Source organism: Falco naumanni, chromosome 4, assembly GCF_017639655.2.
Source record: "Falco naumanni isolate bFalNau1 chromosome 4, bFalNau1.pat, whole genome shotgun sequence".
Taxonomy (NCBI): domain Eukaryota; kingdom Metazoa; phylum Chordata; class Aves; order Falconiformes; family Falconidae; genus Falco; species Falco naumanni.
In genome coordinates, this window is record NC_054057.1 from 76,542,568 (window position 1) to 76,556,387 (window position 13,820).

The following is a 13,820-nucleotide window of genomic DNA, read 5'->3' on the forward strand; positions in this document are numbered from 1 at the left end:
GCGTCGTGCTCCCGGGAGACACGACCTTAGCCTGCCTTCTGAAAATGAAGCCAGTTTTCCCAGACCTAAGAAAGACTTAAGGGCAGGGTAGTATGGGGCTGGAAGAGCAGAAGGAATAAAGGCTCCTCAACGCCTTTTAGCTCTTCAAAGATCAGATGAGGAAGGCGAATGACCAGGACTTAATGAAAGCTTGTGTGTGGAGGCAAAGATGAGAGCTGCCAATTAATACGTTGAGGTTGTGGAGGGAGTCTAAGTGTCTTGGTGTAGACATCCAAGAGATGATGCCTTGGCAGAGACACCAAGATAAAATATCAATGTAAAAGTAGTAGGTGGAAATCAAAAGACTCTTGATTTGGCTCTGGAATGAAGAGAAACATGCAAGAGTAGAGAAGGTGATTGCTGGCACTGAGGCTTCCAGGAGGAACTGGAAGAAAATAATTGAAGGCAATGTGAGTATACAGAAGAGTTAGAGGACTGTGAGGAACAGAATTGGGTAGTAAGCTGGAAAAGCAGATGAAAATGAAATGTGAACAAGAGTGTTCCTGAGAGAGAATGAAAGAGGAGGTATTTTGGGAAAGCAAGACAGAGAGGACCAGAGTTTATGGACTGACAGACTATCAATACTGGTTCCATCAGGGATAGAAGAGAGGAGTCACAAGATGAATTTGAGGAATCATGGGACAACAGGGATGGAAGGAGGAGATCAGGAGTAGCCAGTTGAACTTCCCCGGGCTGAGCAAAGGGGGTTGAAGGCCATCTCTGTAAAGGACAACTGGGACAGGGAGCTGTTAAGTCCAGAGAACTTGCTGAATGGAGAGAGCAGGGCAAGCCCCAGGTGACAGGGGAACAGTGGGAAATGACCGGGAAGAAGGAGCATCACAAAGATGTGGTGAACAGTTCTGTAGGTTTTGATAGAAATTCCCAGCGGAGTTGCAGGAGCTATCATGTGGATGCTTTTAGCCCACTGCAAGTATGGAGATTGGGTGTTATCTTAAATCAACTCTCAAGGTATTTCTAAGCCACTTTTGCTTTCTGATCAGGGTGTGCCCTGGCTCAGCTGATCAGTAGAGTGCTTGGATGCAGTAAGTTGATCTCATCTAGCAAGTCTAAGGAAGGATGGAGGAAAACCGCCACTTGCACTTGGCTGTGTCCAGCGGCACTGGCGCATCCAGGGGTGCCACTTCTTGGCAGGTGGCCTTTTGGATTTAGGAAGCACAAGTTCATGAGAGCTGGGGTAGCTATAGGTACATAACTCCTACTTTGTTATACCCTGCTGAGTGCAAGGGAAGTGTTAATCCTGCGTGTGCTCACCTGACAGCAGGTATGGCTGTGGTTCTCCTTTAAACTGTTTGCACCAGGGGGAGCGGGCCATTTTGAGTTCAACACCACCAGCGTGTCAGACCCTCTGCTCCGCTCTTCCCGACTGCTCTTGTTCAACTTCTGGCTTCACCAGTAGTGTTCCCAGAAAACCCACAGCTCTTGCTTGGAAAAGCCTTGGAAAACCTGTCTGTTGTTTGAAACCCGTCATTGCTGGAGTGTCGCCCTCGCATGCCGCTGCCACCTGCCCTCTCCAAATGGCATTCCTGCAGCGCACAGCCTCCCAGTCGGAGCCAGGGGTCTTGGGCTCCTGCTCCCGAAGGCGGGTTGCTACAGTATATGGACCGCCTGACCCGGGCCGTGTTGAGTTACAGTCAGGCCCCCGCAGGAATGCAGGACCATGCCAGTGTGACCTGTTCAGATATCCCAACAGAGCAGGAGTCACTGGCAGTCTTTAAACCACAGAGGTCAAGTTAATGTCACAGCGCACCTTTGCCAGAAGGAAGGCTTCTGAAATGCAGCCTGGGGAGCTAATTCGAGACATTTTTCCCATCTGTTCTGAATTTTTCCATTCCTTTTGTTCGGTTGTTCCCTCTCACCGATCAGCTGTAACCTACTAGAAGAACATCAGGTCTTGGCTGCTGGAGGGCAGTAGTGAAACCCAGATGAGCCAACCTTTCCACTGGGTGGCTCGGATGGTCTCTTTGGATTGTTTAAAGCTCTTGGATGGGTGATGAAGTTCAAAGACATCTCTGGAGGGCAGGCAGTGCTTAGCAAAGAGCCCACCTAGCCAGGCCACAGCAAGTCCTGCCCTCAGGGAGGTCTGCACATTGAACAGCAGTTTTCTCAGCTCAAAGGTCAGGTCCTGTTCAGCTGCTCGGGCTTGTCATTTGAGTAAGAAACACAAATCCTTGCAGCAGCTCACATCCAAGGAAACCTAGTAAGCCACAGCTGTGCTTGGAGACAAAAGAAGCAGATTGACGCCTCTGAGTTCAGAGAGGTTCACGCCAGGAGTGACCCCAAGGGGGTACCTGCTCCCGGGAAGCTCATAGAAATGCAAACCAGCTGTTAGCAGCATCAGCACCCAGGCAGCTGGACTCGCAGCCCATTCAGTATAATCCACAGGCTAGGAAAACAGTCTAAAACAACCTTAACATGAAATGCTAGCAGGGGAACTCAGAAGTCACTTGTGTCCCCAGTTTTGTAGCTCTGGTGCACGGTTCCGTCGACAGAGTGCAGGACCTACCTGCGGTCACTGAGAGTGAGCAAAGCCAGGGGGTGGGCTGGCTCCAGCCAGTGGACCTGCAAACTGCTCCCAACTGCTTGCATCTCCCTTGCTCCTACACAGCTCTACTCAAGTCCTATTCATTTAGGGCATAAGCAGGGTAAGTACAGAAGATGCAAGACGTAGTGGAAAGCCCAGAAGAGATTTTGTAATCAATTAAAATAGGGTTTCTGCACTGCTTTCAGCTTCTTTCTACCCAAGGCCTGAGACTTTCCGAGCTGGATCCTGGGGTGAGCAGGGAAAGGACAGTGAACGCACCAAACTCATGGGAGAGGAGTCACAGGGAGACGCTGCCGACAGCAGAGGGCACAAACGACAACAGCAGCACGTACTTGATGTGCACAGGACTAAAAGTGATAGCTTGCACTTGAATGAAATAATCAGTTTTGTTACTTTCTCCTTATGCCTGTAAAACAAGGGGTTCTTCTGTATTTTTTAAAGCTTCTTAATTTTTTTACTCTGAATTTTATTTTTTTCTTAATATTTAAAAACAAATGCCACTTGGATTCTGTTGTGTGATTTCCTTTGTTATCCTAAATAACAAAGGACCAAATGCTCCAGCACCTGTGGGATCAATGTAGTCAGTGTTTCCACTGATAAACTCTGTGAACCCCTAAGGGAACTCATAGCATCATTTCACTCCATTTAATTTCCTAATTCATCTTTTTCTACATGCACTATCATTGCTGAGTCGATAGATTGGAAAATTACGTATGATATTTTGAGATATTTGCGTGCATCATTCAGCTGGAATTAGGAAAGCCTCGTCTGGCATTACAGGTCCAAGGGAGCAGAGCGAGCGCATTCCTGGGTCCTTTCTTCTGGTGCAGGAGGGTGAGATCCAGCTCCTGAAGACCTGGACGTGTCTGCGGGCAGTCCTGATGGGTGCAGCTGCAGGGGGATAGCAAGTGTGTGATGGGGTTTGCAGTGCCAATGGCTGTGTACCATTAGGGTTTAAACCTTTTGTATATGCCAATCTCTGGTATTTGCTTACTCTAAATGTATCAGTCATAATAACTTCAAGCATTTGCAGGTTTGGGGGCAGCATTTTTTTCGTCGTTTCTCTGTGTGCACGTCAGTCACGTTAGCAGTGTTTTTCAGAAGGCTGAACAGCAGCTGTTCTTGCTCTTTTTCCCAAACTGTGGAGCAAACTGCGCTAATTTGCGGTGATCTGAATGTTGCTTTTTTAAGAAAACAAGCAAACAACAAAACCCCGAGAAGAAGGACTTAGCTGTTCAGATGGTTGCATAGCAGCATAACTGAAGGACTTGCACTGGATGGGATGGACACCGCTTTGCTGGGTGGAGTGGCTGAAGACAGCAGGTGCTGGTGTTGAGAGCAGGATGGCAGCAGTTCTGTCCCCATGGTGTTCATGGTGTTAATCCCAGCGATAACCAGGAAAGCCCCAGCACTTCCTATTCCTCTCTCAGAGCAAAAGGGCAGGTCAAGGGGGCACCCACCTGAGGTTGTCACTCTTTTTGTTTGTTTTGTTTTGTTTCTGAACAGGAGAAAACCACTCCTCCTGGAAGCACTGAGAATATTGTGGAAGAGATTGGTGAGTTGGGCCAAACTGTGAGATTACGGCTAGAGAAATCTCCTCCTGTGCAGATGTTTGCTTTTGCCACTTTAACCAGGAGTGATGGGGAAAACACTCCTGGCTTTGCTATCTCATGCATGAATATCTCTACACCCAGCCAAATATTCAAGTTCCTTCTTAGTTAGCACCCAGAGTCCAGCTGTGAGCACTGTGTGTTATCTGCCAGGCATGTGGGCATTTCCCTGCAGCTTGTTTTTGAAGGAAAGCAAACTTACAGGGAAACCAAGCCAAAAGCTGTCTTTGGGCATTGGTTCCATGAGGGTGTGGGCCCAGAGGCTGTTCTCCTAAACGCTGTGGCTATGCCTACAGAGCCCTGAAAATAGGGTCGGTCAGCAGAAGATGCTCCCGCTGGCCTAGCAGATAATCCCGGGGAAGCATGGCTCTGCGCCCAGCGTGCTCTGGAGGATGCTCTCCGGCTGCACCTGAGGTCACATACAAAAGGTAAAGAGTATGGTCCTTGCCCTGACCCACCACCACCAGGGACTCCGAAGGCAGCCAATGGGAGTGAAGATCTGGATACTCTTGGTCTCGCTTTCCCTTTCCTCCCAGCAGTGTTCCCCTGGCCAGCCCGCTCCATGGGCTCCGACTCGAGTTGCGCTCTGGTGCCGTGCTCTGCCTGGCTGCGGAGCCCAGCGCTGAAACCCTGCCCGAAGCTTTTCCCTCTCCGCCTGATTTGCAAATATGTCATTGGCTTCAAAGTCAGATTTTGTGTTCGCCCCTTACAAACTGACCCCTCTGCCCCGTGAAGGCAGTGAGCCCGGGAGGTGTGTTGTTAGCGGACAGAGCCAGTTAAATAAATGAGAGTTTAATGGTTAAACGGGCGAGAGTGAAGGGGGGCCGTGCCCATCCCAGCCCTTCCACAGCCAGTGGGTTTCAAAACTGCCCTCCACAAAACGTCACTAGCAATTACCCTTGATGGCAGCTTTTGGAAACTTATTGCTTCTATCCACACCCCTAACGAGCATTTTTGACCAAAAAAGAAATCATAAAATCCATGCTTTGTTTCACAATAAATCTTCTGTTGCCCAAATTTGATTTGACCAGCTCTACAGCCATTTAGTATTGTGTGTGCTGAAGGGAAGGAAGCCCTCCTGATTTTAGTTTCCTCTGGTTTACCATGTGCAGGTGAAGCTGCTTTACCCACTTCCTCGTTCTGCAGTCCCTTCAGATTTATGTTTGGAAACCACAACTTATTTATAAACCTCCTTATTATGCTAAATACACACACAAATTTAACATAATAAGTATGTGTACTGGTTCACAATAGACCATGAGACACCAAGCACAAGGCCAGGCTTTCAGCTGCACCAGTTGGCAAGGAAGAGGCTGAACAGCAATGAGCTGATGGTGATTCTCCAAACGGGGAGTGATTTTGGGTTTGGCCATTCGGCTCTTCTGGGCTGTCTGAACCTATGTGAGACATGCAGCAGGTGATGTGCTTCCTAGGAAAACAGGACGGGTGGCTTCAGGCATTGAAAGAGGATGCACTACCTTTATGTGATGCCAGGTCAGCCTTGTTGGCCAGCATGGAGGAGAAGGAGGCCAGAAGGATGTCCATGAAGTCATTTGGAGACCATTGTTTCTGTGTGCACGCAAGGGCTGTGGCTGTGCTGGGAGCCAGTGCCTGCCTGGTACTGGTTGTGCAGGGCCAGGTATGACCCGGGTTGAGAGGTCCCTCTTGAGTCCTGGAGAACGCAGAAGCAATGATCTCCTGCACCACGCAGCAGTTGTCATCTTCAGGATGTCACCGTGCTGGGTTTCCAAACGCACCACCCAAAAAAAGGCACCAAATTAAAAAAGTTTAATTGAGCTTGAGACGACAAAGGCCTGTTGAGCTGAGGAAAGCGAGAGGGCTGCAGGACAGGTTTCCTGGGCCATCACATGAGATCCAGTCTCAGGGGTGCCATCCCTGACCGCCCACCGCGCTCGGCCCCCACCGGCAGCTATGACCAGGCAGTCTCCTGCAGGGCTTGCTGACAGCTGCCAGGAGCTTATCTACAGAGCTGTATCTTTCTTTGTCCTGCTTCCAGAGCAAGCGGTTCAGGAGACGGTAGACACAGATCTGTATGTGAGAAGAAGACAGCACCCGACTGCTTCCAGGAGATACCGTGAGGGCTACCGGTAAAGACAGTTCTCCATGGGCATCTTGTTTTGGCTGTAGCTCTCCTTGCCTCTTTCTTCTTTTCCTGCTCTTCTGGACTCTTTCTGCTAAGCTCAACCATGTCCTTACTGGGGTGGGGTGAGAGAACAACTATTGGCAGCTCCTCACGGTGCTGGTGGCTCCCTGTGGGAGGTGTGTGGTGGCCCTGGGGCAGGAGTGGGCTGGGGATGGGTCAGGTTGTGAAGCGGGGAGATGTGGAGGAACACGACACAGTTCTGGGATACTTTCCCCTGTCAATGTGGGGCAGGAGCTCTGGCCATGTGAGCCAAGAGCTGAGGAAGAGGTGGCACCATGTTCTTCCTTGGCATCAGCCAGTGAAGAGAGTGTCTCATGAGCGGCCTGAATTGGCTGGCATGTCAGCAAAAGCCCTGCTTGGCTTCCATCATTCACCCGGTGTGTGTTGCGTGTCTGGGGGATGGGACAGTGTCTTGTCTTGGGAACGTCTGAGGAACTGGAGAGGTCTTTCCCAGCACAGGGTGCCTGGGTGGCAGCTGAGCCCTTGACAGAGCCCAGAGCCTGGTCAGCGTCCTGGTGGGCTGTATGGCCATGCCAGGTGGGACCTGGAGGCAACACCGCAGCCTGGGCTTGCGTTGTCTGAGCTGTCCTCAGTCACCATGCGGGGACGCTGGGGGCCGCACCTTTGAGGCACAGGGGAAAGGGTTTATATTGGTTGCTGAGCCACTGCTGCAGGTGGGGACCTCAGAATAAGCCATGCTGATGGACGAGAGCTGAACGGCCGTGTTACAGCGGGCTGAGTCCAGCTCTGAGGTTTGCCGTGACCTAAATGACAGGAAAGGGAGAAATGGCACCTATGGAAATTCAGTGTGGGCTCCTACAGCTAGGCTGTCCAGCTTCTAGCCGCTTGAGGCACAGGAGGAGAGCAAGAGGGATATGGGCTTTATTAAAAAAAAAGAAGAAAAAAGAAAAAAAAAAGAAGAAAAAAAGGAAAAAAAAAGAAAAAAAAAAGAAAAGAAAAGGAGTGGCTTTCTTTTTATGTTATTCAGCCATTGAAAAGCACCTGCTTGTGATTTTATTTCTTTTCCCTTTCAGTGGTCAATGCTTAGAGTACTCCTATAATCTGTGGCTTGGGGGAGCTTGGTTTTGCACCTTGTAGTAGTGCTCTTTGTCAGGCATAATGCACAGTGTATGGACGAATGTATGTGCGTATATAGATTGTATGTATGTATTTACATAGAATATCCTCTGCCCAGCTCCACCTTCTTCAGCACACATTAAGCACTTGTGCTGGTTTCATGAAATTAAGCATGGTTGAAGACAGTTGACATATGCACGCTTACTGTTAGGTATTCCCTATAGGGGCATTTGTGATGCATTAGCTGTATGCAATCTATAAGGTCATGCAGAGTGTACATTGTCTGTGTGGTGTGTGTATGTAATGACATGGTTTAACCTTGCTTTGGCTCTGCAGGGTAGGTCATGCCAAATGCTCTGTCATGGCAATTTAGAGCTGACCGAGGGTCCCTAAGCATCAGGTTATATCGGCAGCTGAAATAACCTTCCTTAGACAGGCAAAGCATCTGCTGGTTTATAATTAGAGCCTTTTCCTCAGCAGCTGCAGCAGTGCAGAGTCAGTTTCAGAGGAAGATGGGGAGCAGGGAGGAGGGATGTTCATGCCTCGTAGGTGTGGGACCCTGGTTAATCATGTCAGCCACCGTCCACCGTGTCATGGGGAAGGCAGCTTGGTGGGACCCACTTCCCCAGAGCGTTGCTGCTGGCAAAGCCATGTCCTGGTCACAGGGCTGGGTCTCAGCAGGGAGCAAGGGCTTGGCCCTGTCACTCCATGTGGAGATGCTCAGCTGGTGTCCAGGACAAGGGAGATGGTCAGGCAGCTTCCCCTTTTTGCCTTGAGGACATAATTGAGAAGGGAAGTGGATTCAGAGAGTCCATCTCCCAGGACCTGATGAGCAGGGAAAAAGATGCCCTTTTCTGTCAGGGTTGCATGTAGCTGAAAGCAAGAACTTCTCGTGCTTCCTGGCGTCAAGAGTTACATGCATGTTTCATTCCCCTTTTAAGTATATGCAAACATTCAAGCACTCACTGGACAGTGTCAGCTTTTCATAGCTGGGATGCTCCTCAAGAGTGGGCACCAGGCCCCTGCATGCTGGAAGGGCCTTTGACAACCTGATCTGCTGTGCCTGCTGGTTTGCTCATCTGTACTTTGTCACAGCTCATTCTGGTGTAAAGCCCAGCTTGAGGCACTGAAGTCATGTGGGCTTTGCACGAGCACAAAGAAGATGAGCATTTGGGCTGCAGCTGTAAGTGTGTAAAGAGCTCTGCAACTGAGCTGACCAGTGCTGCTCCGCTCTCACCAGTGACCTTGGTCGGAACTGCTGCGCCCGCAGCCCGTGAGCAGCATCAGCAGGACCCATCTGCAAGCACTGGGCTGAGAACCACTGCTGTACCCTGGTGAAAGTGTCCTTCCCTCCAAGGGTGCTGCCGCTGTTTAGTTCTCCTCTTGCTTCAAGATGCGGTTGTCGTCCCCTCACTGACTGCCTGCGTGTTTCAGCTTTGTTCTTTTCTTGCAGGCCTGAAAGAGCCGTTCAGCCTGAGACCGATACTACTTAGAGCAGTAGCTGGTAAGTGTCCCCCCCATCACTCGCCACCCATTTTATATAGCTCCATCAGGCTGAAAGGTTTAGGTGGCCACAGCTCATGACACCAACCTACAGGCAGTATGTGTGGCTGTCCTGTCTATCCACCGGGGCTGTGGATCAAGAAATTGCAAAGCACAAAGGCTGGACTGATGTCCTGAACCTCAGGTTGTGCTTTGTATTGCACCAGAAGCCCTGGTGGGCTGGGAGTCCCATTGCATGTCTCCTTCTGCCTGGCCCATCCCTGCCTGGATGCTGCCAGAGGGGAGGACTGAGGGTTGAAGCCATCTGCCTGCATTGCCACACCACCGCAGGTTCCTGCCGCAGCCTTGTGTTTCTGTGGTTTCCAGGGGTATGATCTGTTCACCAGTTTGAGACTCTCTCCGCACTGCCCAGACATGGCCAGGACCTCTGCAAGAAATGCAGAGCGGGCAGAAGTGTTGCCTGAGAGCCACTTGAACCAGCAATCGAGAAATGGTCTTTGCCACCATTATTGTCATCTGCCTTGAAGTGAAGCTGGCCCTGAGCAGATGCTTGCCTTCCTACCAGGGCATGGCCTGTCAGTGCTTACTCCTGCTCCTCCTCCTCACAGAGCCTCTAGTCTACATCCCACTCCTGTGATCTTCAGCCAGGTCTCATTCCCTTTTCCTTTCTGTTCCCCAACAGCTCCAGCTTCCACAGTGTGTGGCGGCAGCTTGCAGAACTAGTGTCATCGCAGCCTTCCCGGAGGAGATCTGGAGTGAACCAAGGGGTTTGGTGGGGTGGGATGGGATCAGGGGATCTTTAGGGGCATACCTGGGTGAGGGGAACGCTTGATGTTGCAGGTCTGTTGTGGCTAAGGCAAGAAGCTTTCCCTGTGTTGAGGCCAGGCCAGGTACATTTGCTGTTTCTTGAGAATAAGTACCCCAACTTGTTTGTACAGCTGCAGTCTTCATCTAACCAGACATCCGCTGGCTGAAGACAAGCTGCTTCACAGCAAGCCCTTCCCTGCTCCTCTCAGCAGCCATAGCTTCCCACCAAGCTGGTGGCCCTGGTCAGCACCACACGGCACTGAGAGAAAAGGCAATGCCTAAAAAGAGAAGGCAGCACCTCAAGAAACAGCAGCCTGTCTGACCTGGCCAGCCTCCCTGAGCACATCAGCGCAGTAGCTGCCTGTCTCAGGCCACGCAGAATCCAGAGCTGTCCCACGACCTGAGGACTGCTGGCATTTACAGCTGGCAGGTGCCTGGCTTGACCCTTCTGACTCAGGGGAGACAGGGTTTGTAGAAACGCCAGTGGAACCAGGGGGCTGGACGTGCATCCCACTATCGAGGGCCAGCCCAACACTGTCACCTGTGGCTTCAGTTCGTGTCAGTGAATTGAGAGCAAAACCAGAGAGTCCGGGGGCTGAGCACTGGTGCACATCCTTCTTTAGAGCTTTTTTCCCCTGTTCAGTGGCTTTTCAGAGCCTGCTCGCACATGACAGCATCTGGAAGCCAGAGGAGTTGGATGTGGCTGGTGACACTGGGAGGCAGTGGGCAGAAGAGGCTCAGAGGAGGAGAAGAGCCAATACAGCTGGTAGAAATGTGCAGGGCTGCCGATCCATCCCATCTAGCCTGCTAACCCCTGCTCAGCCCCGTCGCGTGGCTTTTTCAGTCCCGTTTTTTGCGATGTAAGGGCTGTCCCCTAAGCACTCCAGCTTCGTCAGCCTGGATCTGCAGTGTCTGGGATCCTCGGGCTTTTTGTCTTTGTGCCGTGACCTGAAGGAGGGAGGAGACACTCCTCCAGGATAGACTTGGAGGCAGTAGTCTCTGCTTTGACCTCTAGATCTCCTTGGCTTTTCTAGGCTGAGTTGCAAGTCCTGGGGAGAGCCTTACCCTTAGCACAGGTGGGTGGGAGGCGAGAAACCCCCGCCACGGCTGGGCTGGCACACTGCCAGTGAAACATCCCTGCTGCTGGGCTGGCAGAAAGGTGCACAAAGGAGCAGTTTCTAACTGCTCCACACCCACCATCCTTTCACTAGGACACGTGCCAGTGAGACCCCATGGGAAGCACAGCATCACTAATGTAGCCTGCTGAGAAAAGAAAAAACAACTCTCAGCAGATCTCTCAATTCATGACCTTTATAGGCAGCAACTGGGGAAGGAAGAAAGTTGAAGTGGATGAATAGTAAGCATTTCCTCAGGATTTCATCTAAAGTGGATGCACGTGAGAAGCATAAAGATGCTGAAAATAGCCTTCAGGCAGACAATAACCGCTCACCCTCGAGAGGTGCCAGGACAGGAGCTCCTGGAGGCGGGGGGGGGGGGGGGGGGGGGATGTCAGCAGGAAGGATGCGTAAGGGCCACACTCTTATGTAGGGCAGCAGATCCCCCTGGAGGGACAGCATCCCCCAGAACCGGGCTGATGGGCTTGGGAGCATCACCTGGGTCCCCTGGGACAGGATCGGTCATGCTTTTTTATTCATTGTGTTCTCTCGTGCCAGCGCCAGTGGCTGTCAGGGTCACCCCCTGTGTGTGGTGCTGTCCGTCTGGGCAGGATACCGGTGGTGTCCAAAGCCACCCACCAGCCCTCTGCAGAAGAGGAAGGGGAGAGGGGGAGGCTGCAGCTCATCTAATACTGCCCCTGCCATCTCCCCAGGCCCTTACATCTGACCCTAGGGGTGGGGAGCACCTCCTGGCTGGGTGCCGTAAAACCCTACCTGATGGGTACATCCCCGTCCATGCAGCAGTAAATGCCTGGTGTCTTTCAGCCTGCAAGGGACAGGTCAGCAGCTCCAAAAGCACTTTGTTAGAGGCAGCAAGAAGGTCTCCAGGTTCGGGAGGGCAGCATGTGTTAGACTTGCTTTGCAGCCGCAGCCTTAGAGGCAGTGCTCGCTAGTTGAGAAGTATCACCGCAACGTAGAGTAGCGATAAAAATGGAAAGGTCCTGTTAACTGCAGGGTGGGAGCTCAGAGACGTCTCTGTCATGACAGCAGAGCACATATGTGGGGAGTGCTGCTCCCTGCGCAGGCTCGGACCACGCCAGGTCCTTTGCCCACACCGCCCAGGGATGTCAGTGCCTGCGCAGACACATGCTGGTGACTGCCGCGGGTGCTGGCTGGGGCACAGCCCAGGATCTCACCAGCAGCATGGGTGCAGGCAGAGCCTGGCAGGCAGCACGACAGCGTTGGCCAAGGGGCTTTTGGTACAGCCCTGCTCTGCGAGGCTGAGTAATGCTTCTGGGATGCTGGGACAGCTGCCAAGTCGGCCTGCGGCAATGGGTGCGTGTGTCTGCGTGTGCAGCAGAGTCAGCTTGTTTGCTGTACAAACCATTTGGAGTAAAACTAATAAACACTGAGCTCTCCAGGCCTGCATCAGTCAGCAAGCTGAACCTCATTGCACGTTTCTTCACCTCCCCGCGCACTGTCCCTGCTCCACACACCCAGTGGCAGCCCAGCCATGGCCACCCAACCAGCAGGACAGGGCACACACGACCACGGCTGACCATCTGGGTGTGGGTGTGGTGGCTCCCACTGACCATCCGGACGTGATGCCCATGGCCACGGGAAGCCCTCCACACCCCTGGGTGCTGCAGCACTGCGGTGAGCACCCACTGCCAGGCACCCACCCCATGCAGGCTCATGGCGGTTGCCTATACCTCAGCCACTGTCCTGGGTTGCACTGGGTCCGACCTCACCCCTGCTGTCCCCCAAGCCCCACACACAGCGGTGCCCAGGGGTAGGAATGGGGGGGGGGGCGGGCATGGTGCACCATGCTGGGCATGAACTTGGCCAAATACCCCCAGGGGCTTTGCTGGAGAGAGCTGGAGCCTGTTCTGCCCCAGCTCATCCTGCACAGGTCCCACCGGTCCCCCTCAGTGGCACCACGGGGTGCTTCTGCTTGTCCCCCCATGCACTCAGGACCTCCGACCTCCTCCACCAGCTGCAACTCCTGCAAGTCCCACTCCATGGGAAGACCCTTCTACCCAGGTACAGGCTGGCCATGCTCCAGCACCTGAACAGAGCAACTTCATCTGCTGAGCGTGTATTTTCAATACAGGAAAAATGTGCCTTCGTGCAGCACCCGAGCCTTCCAGGTTTTTCCTGCCTTTAATAACCTCAACCGGCAGAGCTTGTTCAGAATACAGGTAGGAAATGCATTCCAACAGCGAGGTATATTTTCCTAATGGGGTGGCCAGCAGGCACAGACCCTGCCTGAAGGCAGCAAGAGCCGTGGCTTTCCTCCTGGTGCCACAGCCCAGAGCTGCCCGGTGCTGCAGACCCACCTCCCAGGCAGACTGGACACAAAGGGAATTTGGGCATCAGCCGTACGCCTGAGCACAGTAACCATGAACCAGAGGTCCTGTCCCATCACCCCTGGCCTTCTTCCACCTGGAGGCCAGGTTGTGCCCCACAGGTCCCTGCTCGTTGCATGGGCCGCAGCCCCTCACGGCAGCAGCTCGGCAGCGGTTCCCTTCATCTCGTGGCAGGACGTTGGGTCTTCTGTCCCCAGCCCCCCCTGGCTCTCCCTCCCCTCGTGCAGGCTGGCGGGCTACGGGGTTGGCCGGGGACGGTGTAGACGGGAGCAGGGAGCTTTCTGGGGGTCCAGGCTGTCCTCCTCACCAAAGGACGGGGCCCGGCCACATGGCGCGGCAGTGCGCGAAGCGAGCACCGGGGCCGAGCACGCGGCAGAGGCGGGGGGCTTAGGGCCCCGCGTGCGCCTGGGACCCTCCATAGGCGTGACAGGGGGTTGCTCCAGCCCCAGCTGCGCCAGGAGATCGCAACAGGGGATGAGTCAGGGCCCCTTCTGGGCACGGGTGGTTCCTCTTCCCAGCAGCTCTCCACCTCCCTTTGTAATCCCAGAGCCTCACGATTGCCTAAACACAATG

General features: G+C 52.9%; 1 long non-coding RNA gene across 1 annotated transcript; it reads left to right on the forward strand.

Annotated features, from left to right (window-relative positions):
* Positions 1-3,198: 3,198 nt before the first annotated feature.
* On the forward strand, positions 3,199-9,733 carry LOC121087983. Its single transcript, XR_005827803.1, has 4 exons — positions 3,199-4,157; positions 6,230-6,320; positions 8,907-8,957; positions 9,639-9,733. It is a non-coding gene; the product is annotated as an uncharacterized LOC121087983 (long non-coding RNA).
* The last annotated feature ends 4,087 nt before the right edge of the window (positions 9,734-13,820 follow it).